This window comes from Saccopteryx leptura, chromosome 7 (assembly GCF_036850995.1).
Source record: "Saccopteryx leptura isolate mSacLep1 chromosome 7, mSacLep1_pri_phased_curated, whole genome shotgun sequence".
Classification (NCBI taxonomy): Eukaryota; Metazoa; Chordata; class Mammalia; order Chiroptera; family Emballonuridae; genus Saccopteryx; species Saccopteryx leptura.
Window position 1 is genome coordinate 57,825,682 of NC_089509.1, and position 12,641 is coordinate 57,838,322.

At 41.7% G+C, this 12,641-nt stretch overlaps 1 pseudogene; it reads right to left on the reverse strand.

Moving 5' to 3' along the window:
• Positions 1–5,047: 5,047 nt before the first annotated feature.
• LOC136378449 (pre-mRNA-splicing factor SLU7 pseudogene) lies at positions 5,048–6,833 on the reverse strand (annotated as a pseudogene).
• Positions 6,834–12,641: the final 5,808 nt, after the last annotated feature.

A 12,641-nucleotide genomic window follows, 5' to 3' on the forward strand; every position in this document is an offset into this window, starting at 1 on the left:
AAAACTTTTTAACTAGAAGTATTTTATAATATAAGGAAATAATTGACCAAGAATATTAAATGCAACTCTGGTTCCAGCTCTGGCACTCATGAGGAGTGTGATTTTAGCCAAATCTTTCCATCTGTCTGTGCCAAATATTTTAATCTAGAAATTAAGTTTGGATTAGATGCTAAATTGCCTTTCAGTCTAAAATTATTATAATTATAGGCGATTCTCCATTTCTCCTTTTTTATATATTCAGTTTTCATAAACAGACACCCATAATCACCTATTATATACCAAAGATCAGTTTTTTTGTATCAGCAGGCAAACATTTTCAAGTTTTCTCATGGTAGCAATGTCTGAGTCAAAAGTTCAATTTCAGCAGGGTCACATAGTCTTTGTATAGGAAAATTCATATAATCACTATAATAGCTATTATATTTTTGCCCTCAGTTTGTAAAAATGACTGGAAAAAGGGAAAACATAATTATAACTAAGGTTGTAAATCAAGAGGTGTGGTAAATCAAATGCACATTGGACTCAAGTTGATGTGTTCAATTGTGAAAAAAATAAATTGGTATTTGCAAAAAACTTATCACCAAGGAGTTTTTGCATTGGGAGAGTAACTTCTTCCCCTTCCCTCCCAAAAGTCCACTACACACCTTTACTCATTTAACTTGTCTACATTTTTATGGACACATGAATTTAATGTGAAGAATTCCTTTTAAGGTTAACTATATGATAGCAAAATAGAAAGTACTGAGACTGTCAATATTGATGTAAAATCTTTTGACAGATTAAGTTGAATAGAAGAGTATAGCACAGCTCTTTTACACTTTCAGAAATGAAAACCTTTTTAACATGAAGAATATTCAGTTATGGAAATGTACCTTATTTTTTACTAGTTATATATATATATTTTTATATTTATATATTTACAAATACATATATATATATATATATATATATATATATATATATACTCCCCCCCCCCCCCCCCCCCGCCCAAGTAGAAAACAAGCCATAGCTTTCTGGCTAATTTTGTTTTTCTTATTTTGTTATTCTATTTTATTTATTTATTTATTCAGTCAGTCAGTCATTCTTTTTTTCCAGGTGAGAGGAGGGGAGAGACTCCCACATGCACCCTACCCAGGATCCACCAGGGAACCCCTGCCTGGAGCTAATGCTCTGCCCATCTGGGCCCATGCTCGCAACTGAACTATTTTTAGCACCTGAGGTAGAAGCTCCACAGAGCCATCCTCAGTGCCCAGGGCCAATGCATTCAAACTAATGGAGCCATAGCTGTGGGAGAGAAAGACAGAGAGAGAGAGAGAGATGGTGGAGGGGTGGAGAAGCAGATGGTCACTTTCCTCTGTATCCTAACCAGGAATTGAACCCAGGGCATTCACATGCCAGGCCAACACTCTACTACTGAGCCAATTAGTCATGGCTGGTTATTCTCTTTTTGAATGAGAAAAAATTGTGCTTATCCTTGTTTGTGTTAAAGAATAGTCAGTTTTTACAGATAATAATTAATTTGCAGTAAATCTCAGAAACTTATTTTTTGGTATTTAAACCATTAAACATAATTTATTCGTAGAAGTTATTCTCCTGTTTATAAATCCAGTTCCTTATAACGTTTAGAAAATCTATATATAAAAATCTTGTTGCAGTAATGCTGATCTACTGAATCTTGGAAGAATGGGTGGCTTAATATTTAGAGGAAACCAAAAATAGTGTTAAGGATAATCCTACTCTTTTAATATTGTAAGAATATTGATTCAATCTGTTTTTTACTAGTCCTGATAAACTAATCTCTACCACTTGACCATATGGAAGGGAAGGGCTAGAATGAATTAAAATCTGGTGTGAAGCATATGATTTTTTCATGTCCATTCTGTTGGGCAGTATATTTTAAAATGTCTTTTCCGCCTGACCAGGCGGTAGTGCAGTGGATAGAGCGTTGGACTGGGATGCAGAGGATGCAGGTTCGAAACCCCAAGGTAGCCAGCTTGAGCCTAAGGTCACTGGCTTGAGCAAGGGGTTACTTGGTCTGCTGCAGCCCCACAGTCAAGGCACATATGAGAAAGCTATCAACAACTAACGTGCCACAATGAAGAATTGATGCTTCTCATCTCTCTCCCTTCCTGTCTGTCCCTATCTATCCCTCTCTCTGACTCTCTCTGTCTCTGTCAAAAAAAAAAAAGTCTTTTCACAATCCCTATATTTTAACATTATTATTGTAAAATTTTCTAAATAGAAAAAGGCATACAATTAGGTGTATATCAGAGAGAATGGAGCTTCAGTTACAACTTGAACTGCTCAGTGGCTGTGAGAACAAAGTTGTTTAAACATGACATTGCTGCCTGACCAGGCAGTGGCACAGTGGATAGTGTTGGCTTGGGCTGCTGAGTACCCGGGTTCGAAACCCTGAAGTTGCTGGCTTGAGTACAGGCTCATCTGGCTTGAGCACAGAGTCGCCGGCTTGAGCATGGGATCATAGACATGACCCCATGAGCTGGCTTGAGCAAGGGGTCACTGGTTGGGCTGGAGTCCTCAGGTCAAGGCACATATGAGAAAGCAATCGTGGGACAACTAAGGTGCTGCAACAAAGAATTAATGCTTCTCATCTCTCTCCCTGTCTGTCCTTTTTGTCCCTCTCTCTCAAAACATAATAAAATATGACATTGCATCCAAGGTGGTGGTGCCATGTCCGAATCTTGTTCATAAGTCTAGGGTAAAGTAAAAAGCCATTGCCTTTGCACCATTTGATGATTTAGTGATGGGGTTCATATTGAGATTTTTTCCCCCCAGCTGCATAGAGGCAAGAATGGAATTTGCTTTTCTGCTATCATCTTGCTGATTTCTAGGCAACTAAGGACCTTACAGGTTTGGGGAAAATACCTGGAAGTCACTTTTGACTCATTAAAAAATGCTGGGAAATTGTTTACTTAAAGATCTGGCTTACAGATTCTGGGGGCTTCTAATGCTACTGGAGGAAATCGCCCAAAGGCAAGAAGGAATGGAGACCCACATTCATTATTTTTTTGCAGTAGATGATTACAATTAACATTTTTTAACCAATTTCTTCAATCTTACTGCCTCCAAAAGGCAATTTGCTTATACTTAGTGTACTATATTTTTTAAGTTCTATTCACATACAAAAAATACATTTTAGAAAAAGAATCTTACAATCCTAACCAAAATGCCAACAGGAATACTTTGGCTACTCATATAATTGTAATGCTTTTTTCAATAGGCCATTGCTCTCAACCCTTTTGTTGGATTTTAGGTTTATAGATTCTTTTTCTGCCTGCCACAATTTCCTGTTCACAATTTTCCAACTTCTTCAAGTTCGAATAGATTTCAGGTATTTAAGTTTTCAGTATGTAGCTTCTAGACACTGATAGTTTCAACACAGCCAATCAGCAATCTTTTACAAACTTTTCTAAAATGACAGTATTTTGTGTTGTTAGTTTCATAGCAGGAATCTCAGTTTTGGCTTCTTACTATTCCATTACCAGCTCCCAGTCAGAGGATGGAACAGCTTGCACTCAGGAAAGCTTTCAGAAAGGGCTCTTTCACTTTGTGAGGTCATTTATTCAGGTCTCTGGTAACATATTATTCTGCTTCTCTTTTAATGTCCTTGATTTGGTCAGAAAGCTGTGGGGCAGTGATTGTGTAGGGTGTAGCACACACGTGTTGCGAACATGCAGAGACCTGACTGTGTAGCTCCAGATACCAGGTGTAGTACCGGTAGGGCGTTGATGGCAAGAAATTTTATCTTTTGTGAATTTTTGTACTAAATTTTAAAACTTTTTTTCTGAACAAAGTTATGGAAATAAAACAAAATCCCCTATTCTTAGGGCAGCCTGGTATATGAGAAAAAGAACATCAGGTTTGAGAGAGCCAAGTTCTATTTTCCTGATACCCTCGTTACCAGTAATGTCACCTGAGAACAAGGATCAGTATTTTTATCTGTTAGGTGTGGAAAATATTTGCTTTCTGTAAAAGTTACATGTGATGTTTTGAATGTGAAGATGTTCGCAAATTATAAATTACCACAGAAATAAGGATTTTTGTTTTATTTATTTTTTTAATACTAGAATGGAGACTATTTTGTGTAGCCATCTGTGCAATGTAACAAGATCTTCTAAGGATTAAGTGGCTTGGTAGTCAAATTTTTTCTTTTAATTTTTTTATTATTGATTTTAGAGAGACAGAGAGGGAGAGAGAGAAGCGTTCATTTGTTGTTCCACTTAGTTGTGCATTCACTGGTCGCTTCCCACATGTGCCCTCACCAGGGGAACCTTGGTGTTTCTGGATGATACTCTTATCTGACTGAGCTAACCGGCCAGCATTTTTTAATTCTAAGAAATCACATCATAATTTGAGCCCTCCAATATTTAGGGGTAGCAGTAAACTGAGGGGGAAATATTAATTGCCATTTTATTTTATTTTATTTAGAAAATTAAATTTAACAGGATGACATTGATCAGTAAGAAGAGTACATAGGTTTTAGGTAACATTTCTATAGCATTTGAACTGTTGATTATGTTGTATACCCATCACCCAAAGTCAAATCATTTTTCGTCACCTTATATTTGTCCCTCTTTACACCTTTCCCTCCCCTCTGCCCCTTTCCTTACATCCCCCTTCCCCGGTAACCACTTCTCTTTTATCTATGTCCATGAGTCTCAGTTTTAAATCCCACCTATGTGTGAAATCATACAGTTCTCAGCTTTTTCTGATTTACTTACTTCACTCAGTATAACATTATCACGGTCCATCCATGTTGTCGTAAATGTCACTATGTCATCATTTCTTATGGCTGAGTAGTATTCCGTTGTATATATGTACCACATCTTTCTCCAATCCTCTATTGAGGGACACTTTGGTTATTTCCATGTCTTGGCCACTGTGAATAATACTGTGATGAACTTGAGGGTGCATGCATCTTTACGTACCAGTGTTTTCAAGTTTTTTGGGTAGATAACCATTAGAGGTTTTGCTGGGTCATATGGTAGTTCTATTATTAATTTTTTTTTTTTTTTTTTTTTGTCTGTTGTGTTTATTGTGGGCAACCGTCTGTGACTGGTCCCTACTGTCCAAGGAAAGAGGCCATGGGGTCATCTGGCCTCTGATGCTTCATCCTGTAAGCCTCCATTTCCTCCTCGGTGGGTTCCCACGTTTCATAGATGCAGTTGTAAGGCCGCTTCCTCTCATCAACCTGCATGAGCTCCTGGACGTGAAGAAGGTGGGCCTCCTCTGCATTCAGCGCCTTTTTCAGTTTCTTGTGTTTCTTCTCTCTGTCATTGCTATCTGAGCTGCTCTTTCGATGATGATGCTTCTTTCTCTTCTTCTTCTCCTCTTTTAGTTTTTCCTGATGCATCTCCATGAGGGTTTGAGGTTTCTTCATGGCTTCTTCTCCGGTTGTATCATTCACTATACATTCCTCTGAATTAGCACTCTCCTTCCCAGCTTCTCCAGTACAATAGGAATACTTGAAGAAAGAGTGACAGCACTTGTATCCCCATCGGCCTTCCTTCCAGTAAGATCCCCAGATATGCGTGTGATTGTGGATCTTCATGTCCTCCTCATACTTAGAGCAGGCGACAGCCCGCTCCTGCCCTTTGATGACCGTCCCACGTCTTGAATACTCCACATAGTCTTCCTTCTGAGCTAGAAGCAATTCAGCTGAAGGGGCATCTAAATGTTCTTGGCCACCCTACTTTTCCAGGATGCTTTCTTTCTGCTGTTTCTTGAAGTCTTCTTTTTTGACTTTGAAGGACTTATACAACAGCTCTAGTTTGGCAGGATCGGCCTGCAGATGCACCTCAGATCCCTTGTCGTAGGCTTCCCACGCAAACAATTGTGTCTGAGCCATTGAAATGGTATCTCCCGTGTACCTAACAAAGTTATCCCCTGCGTAGCTCACTTCATCGGGATTCTTTCCTGCATTGGCGTAGGGATTCTCTCTCATCGCTCTCGTTTTGGGATCATAGTAAGCAGAATTTGGATCTAAATTCCGCAAATATTTTGCAGTATCTTCTCGAATCCTGAGATTCCGAATGGTAATCTGTCTCTTAGAGTCAAAGTTCTGCCGGGCATGTCAGCATCATCGGCATATTTATCTTCGTCCTCATCTTCACTATTATGATCTTTTTCCATCTGAGAATTTGGTTCCTCTTCTCCCCACTGGTGTTTTGGAGAATTAGCCTGTTCCACTAATGTTCCTGAGGCTAATTCTTCTTGGAGTTTCTGGGCTTTCAGTGTTCGTTTTGCCAGATCAACTTTGGCATATTCTTCTACAATTTTCATGTGTTCTTCTGGATTGTAGCCATTCCACCGATCCCTCTTCCTGTCATAGTCAAACATCAGCTGAGGTTGGACATGTTCATCAGGAGCTGTTAGTTCCGGTAAATTCTGCTCCAACTCGCCTAGGTCTCTCAAAGCAGTCTTTCTTTTTGTGTGTCGTGGCCCCACAATTTTCACATGCTCCTTTGCGGTACTTAGTAGTTACAGAATTCTCTTTTATTCCCCTGTTGTACCATTCTCCAGACGAGCTGTACCATTTTTGTTTTTCTGGTTGTGGTCTCTGGTGCTTTAAAGTGGGCCTTTTTGAAGGATCGATATACCATGGCACTGAAGAAATATACTGAGGAATATGAGGGTTGATGTCTTTTCCTTCTTCATCAACCTCGACAGGAGCATTACCCAGTTTTCGCTGTTCTTCTAGCTCCTTCTTCTTTCGCCAGTCCTCTCTGGTCATCTTCTTCAGTTCCTCCAAACTCATTTCTGTGGACCCCGACGGGGGCAGCATTACTGGCATCTACAGCTGCCGCCGACATCGTTATCGGGCCTCCTCTCAGTCTTGTCTCCGAGGGCCACAACACCACTGGAGCTATTATTAATTTTTTGACAAACCACCATACTTTCTTCCATAATGGTTGAACTAACTTGCATTCCCACCAACAGCGGATGAGGGTTCCTTTTTCTCCGTAGCCTCTTCAACACTTGTTATCACCAGTCTTGTTAATAATAGCCAATCTAACAGGTATGAGGTGGTATCTCATTGTAGTTTTGATTTGCATTTCTCTAATAGTTAATGAAGATGAGCATCTTTTCATATATCTGTTGATCATTTGTATACTAATTGCCCTTAATCAAGGATATTTTCCTAGGAATGCTTTCTCTTATTCTGTGATCTAATCACAAATTATGCTTATAGAAAAAAAAATCACCCACTCTGAATTTCCAGCCTATGCTAAGCCATTGCTCCTATGTTAGCTACATATAGAACATGGATTGTGATATCCAGATCTTTAGAAAAGAGAAAGTGGAACCCCTATTTCAAAACAAAGAGAAAACCAATTTGATTCCAGACTAATCCAGCTACATGGTAACACAACTGGAATTAGTCACTTCACAAAATCTGAGGAACAACAGTCATTCAACTGTTAACAACTTATGTAGTGCTCTTCCTTTGGGTCAGCCCTCATGGGACTAACGTGTTTATTGTAGGAAGATGATCACTAGAAGGAAGAGCTTTGGTCCTTGGGGACCTGTGTGTGGCTGCAGGCTTAGGGGAAGCCTTTAGTCCTGCAGGGATAGCTTTTATCTAACTCACATTGGGATAGGCACGTCTCTGATGTCTCACTGTCTCTAAAATGATTTCCAGAAATAAGTCAAAACCGGACTTGTTAAAACCAATTGAGCATTTGAGACCCCTGCTCTAGACCTTTGTCTTCACTGTTATAAAATGAATGCTGCAGTAATATCAGTGTTACAAAGGAATAATGGGAATAATACATCCGCATAGATCAGTACCTGGAAAAGGTTAATGGAATATCAAGATGATGTGCATTAGTTGGAATTATATCAACTGAGAGGAAATGATTGGTTGCTAAATCCTAATGTTTTGTTAGTAGATAAAGTCCTTCAAAACGTGGTGGTCCTGCAGTTGTATTTCCAGTTTAAAGAATCTTGGAATCAGAGGCGACTTGTTTTGAAACTTCACCATACCTTTGATCAAATAGCTTCACCTCTGTAAGCTTAGTTTCTCATATACCACCTCACAGGGTTGTTACAAAATTAAACCAAAATATATGTGAAAATACACTATAACAAATAGGAGGCACTGCTGTTATGGTAGGTGATGAGTAAAAACCTTCAACAGGTTCAGTAATTTCTCTTCAGGACCTCCTAAGTTATAGGCTCTATCAGCTGTGTAAAGGTTAAAAACAACCCTTACAAATTCAAAGGTTTCAGTTTTACCACACAAGGCTTTCTGACTTGGCCACTTAGGATTCCCTTCCAGTCTTAACTTAGGGTTTGTTTGTTTGTTTTCTTCCTCTGTTGAGACAGACCACAAAACCTGTATGAAATAGGTTTCAAAGAAATAAAATAGGGAAGATCTAATAAAGATCTATTCAAAGATGGGCCTTGATGTTGTTGGCACGTCTGTGGGTGGGGTTGACTGTCAGGTTGACGGCTGTGAGGACTGGGCGTTGCTGCAGTGGATGAGCTGTTTGCAGGGGTTGAACCAATAGAGCAGGAGTTGCTTTAACGGGGCTCTGGTGCCAGCTGAGTCTGTCCATCAGGTACGTTGTTTATGGAACTGGTTGGGTAGTGCTCTGTTGTCCAAAACTGGCCACCTGGTGTGTTAGGTCCAGAGCTTCTTGGCTGGCTCTCTGGTGCCGGCCGAAGTCGGCTGCCATTTGTGCCTGGCCTAGTAGCAGCCGCAAAGTGATCTGCAGTTAGCTGCCACTGTTCAGGGCTCAGATGAGCTTAAGAGGCTACACTGAACCGAAGCTCTCACTTGCACCTGGCTTGTGATTGCTTAGTTGAAGCTACTTAGTTGAAGTTTCAGGCCAAATATGGCCACCACTTAAGCCAGGCTTGGGGCCACCTGATGGGAGTTAAGTGCAAATTGAGACCAGTTAGCATTTGTGATGGGCGTGGGACCCGCTCAGCAAAGGTATAGGACACTCCGAGGGCAGCTGCTGCTTGTTTAGTGTTTTTGGAACATTGAGAGATCTGGGAGTAATCTATAGCATCAGCTGATATAGGCCGCTCCTGTGGAAAAGCAGCCTCAAGTGGCTCAAGCTGGGTGGTGAAAGGCAGAAACCATGGGCTGACCCGAAAACTCGAGGCTAGTGTGTTCAAAAAGGAAATTTATTTTAAAAGCACCTGGGTGCAAGCGGGCTGAAACCAACAAAGGGTGTCAGCCCCGAGGGAGGGATAGGACAGGGTTATATGGAATAATCCAGGGGTCCCCAAACTACGGCCCCGGGGGCCGCATGCGCCCCCCTGAGGCCATTTATCCGGCCCCGCCGCACTTTCAGAAGGAGCACCTCTTTCATTGGTGGTCAGTGAGAGGAGCATAGTTCCCATTGAAATACTGGTCAGTTTGTTGATTTAAATTTACTTGTTCTTTATTTTAAATATTGTATTTGTTCCTGTTTTGTTTGTTTTTTTACTTTAAAATAAGATATGTGCAATGTGCATAGGGATTTGTTCATAGTTTTTTTTTATAGTCCAGCCCTCCAATGGTCTGAGGGACAGTGAACTGGCCCCCTGTGTAAAAAGTTTGGGGACCCCTGGAATAATCAAAGGGCCTGGGGCAAAAGCAGTTGAAGTTGCTGCATCTGGTAAGACAGTTTCCTCTGTGGATTGGAGTGGCACCATAGCTCCTCAAAATCTGTTTGTACCCTGACTCAACCATCCCCTATCAGCAACCAACTGCAAGGGGGGATTTGGGCCAGGTTCCTAAGTAAGCCTGTCCTTCATCCTCCTTTGGGCCTGCATTGTTCTCAAGATGGCAGCTGAGTAGCCATTTTATCTATTAGGTGTGGCTGGATTTTAGAGGACCAACAGGATGCACGTGAACTGTGTAATTCAGGTTACTGGACAGCACAGATTTGGCACCTGCCTGTGCCCGTCTGGCTGGTGGGAAGAGTTCAACAAAGGAACAGTGGTCCCTGCCAGCACTTCCTTCTAGGAGAGAGCTGCCCCAACCTCTGCCCCTCCAGCCCTCACCTAAAGGAGGACAGTTTAGCTCTTCCTCACATATGCCTATTCTATGAGCTGCTGCCCCTGCACTGGGCTTAGGGTCACTCAGTTTGTAAGCCAGTTAGTCCGGGCGTAGCCCCTCCAGAGGAGCAGCTTGGTCTCCAGCAGCCCTCCAACTTGCTCAGATGTCGTCTCTACCTTTTTTCAAAGCCAGGTTTTATGGGGACTTCTCTTCCTGGCACCCCAAGCTGGGAAACCTGGTTTGGGCTATGACCTCTTGCTCCTCAGGGGGCAGTCCACAGCCAGGATATCCCTCTCAATTCTTTTTTTTTAAGAGTAGAATACATTTTTATTATACAGAATTTCTTTTTTTTTTTTTTAAACTATTTTCATAGAATTCTCACAATGGGAAAATAACAATTTATTACTTAAAGTTTTACATTTGTGGACAGATTATTTCAGAACAAACAAAATGAACACATTAGAGTTGGTTAAGCCTCAGTTTAGAACAGGAGTCCCCAAACTTTTTACACAGGGGGCCAGTTCACTTGTCTCAGACCGTTGGAGGGCCAGACTATAAAAAAAACTATGAAAAAATCCCTATGCGCACTGCACATATCTTATTTTAAAGTAAAATAAAATGGGAACAAATACAATATTTAAAATAAAGAACAAGTAAATTTAAATCAACAAACTGACCAGTATTTCAATGGGAACTATGGGCCTGCTTTTGGCTAATGAGATGGTCAATGTGCTCCTCTCACTGACCACCAATGAAAGAGGTGCCCCTTCCGGAAGTACGGGAGGGGCGGATAAATGGCCTCAGGGGGCCGTATGCGGACCGTAGTTTGGGGACCCCTGTCTTAGAATCTGTACTATTGATATTTGGATACATCTGTAAGGGGCCTCTTCCTCTACAGGACTTCTCTACAGTCAGAAGCCCTCCAGGCTCTTTTCCCAGGATTTAGAAATTAGTCATCTATAAAAGTGGTCCCCAACCCCTGGGCCGCGGACTGGTACCGGTCCACAGAGAAAGAATAAATAACTTACATTATTTCCGTTTTATTTATATTTAAGTCTGAACGATGTTTTATTTTTTTTAAATGACCAGATTCCCTCTGTTACATCCGTCTAAGACTCACTCTTGAAACTTGTCTCGGTCACGTGATACATTTATCCATCCCACTCTAAAGGCTGGTCCATGAAAATGTTTTCTGACATTAAACTGGTCCATGGACCAAAAAGGGTTGGGGACCACTGATATAAAATACTAGCATTTCCTATCTTAAAGTTTCCCAAAGCCATAACCATCAGTGTGACTGGTATCAACTGAACAAGGAGGGAAGTTTTCAAACACTAAGTACTGCCCACGTTCTGCAGTCTTGTCATGAACTAATTGAATTAGTCATTTTCCCCTTTCTCCACCATTCCCAGGACAAGTATAGAAGTCCACTCAGGTATCGATTGTAATAAAGCTGAATTCCCTTTAAGAATATGATAAATTAAAATGTGAAAGTTTATAGGCAATGTTCAATCATACTGTGTGTCTTATGAGAAGCTGGAGGACGACATTAACTCACCAGATTCTGGAACTCAGTCTCACAATTTCTTGTATTCAGTTCCTCTCAAACCTTTTCCTCATAGATTAAATTCTAAAACTAACCTGTTGATTAAGAGATTTACCTCACCAATGGATTTATGTTATTTCCTCCTTGTGGGATGAATGGCCTGACAGAGCAGAGGCAAAGAGGTGTACGGTCAGTTCTCAGGTGTAAAGCCAGAAAGGCCCGAGCTTCCACAGCGTGCCAGCAGCTCTGCAGACGCCCACGTCCTGGGAGTTGAGATAACGAAGCCCAGCAAAAGTGAGCGCTGAGAGGGCCAGGAGGCCCGTGTGGGCAGCTGTCTGCAGTCCGTCCCCTTTAACATAGTAACACCTTGCCCGAGGCCCAGTGGCAGCTGGGTGACAGGTGGATGTGCTGTATTCCACGCCGTCCTGTGGTGGGTTGGTCCTGGAGAAGGCTGAGGTCTGAGCAGGCCTGGCCCCTGCGGCTCGGAGGAAGAGAGCTCGGGCTCCTCCGGCCCCACAGAGGACGCTCAGACTACAGATACTCGCCACCTCGCTTCTCAAGGCCTCCCTCCCAATTCTTTCTTGCCGTGCTGTGAGTGTGGAACCTGCCTGTTCCATGTCATCACTTCTCCTATCAGTCTTTTTTTTTCTTTTTTTAAATTGATTATAGAGAGAGAGGAACATCGATCTGTTCCTGTATGTGCCCTGAACAGGGATCGAACTGGCAACGTCTGTACTTTAGAAAAATGCTCTAACCAACTGAGCCATCTGGCCAGGGCTCCTCTCAGTCTTGACAAGGCTTCTATTCTCAGTGATAGCACTTCTCTTCAGCTACTCTTCAGATGAATCTGAATGGTGATGGTTCTGTAATTTAGTTGCACTTTTGATGTGATTATGCGATGCGATGAGCAGAGTTTACCTACTCTGTCATCTTGACAGAGGAACCTCATTTCTTTAATGCCCTTTGATATTATCTGCCTCTTTACCAGTCTCCCCTCAGTCATGAGGTCTTGCCTCAGTGCGCTGGGTGCTGATGGGACGGATCCCACTGCTCCACCCGCGTCTCCCAGCACTGCAG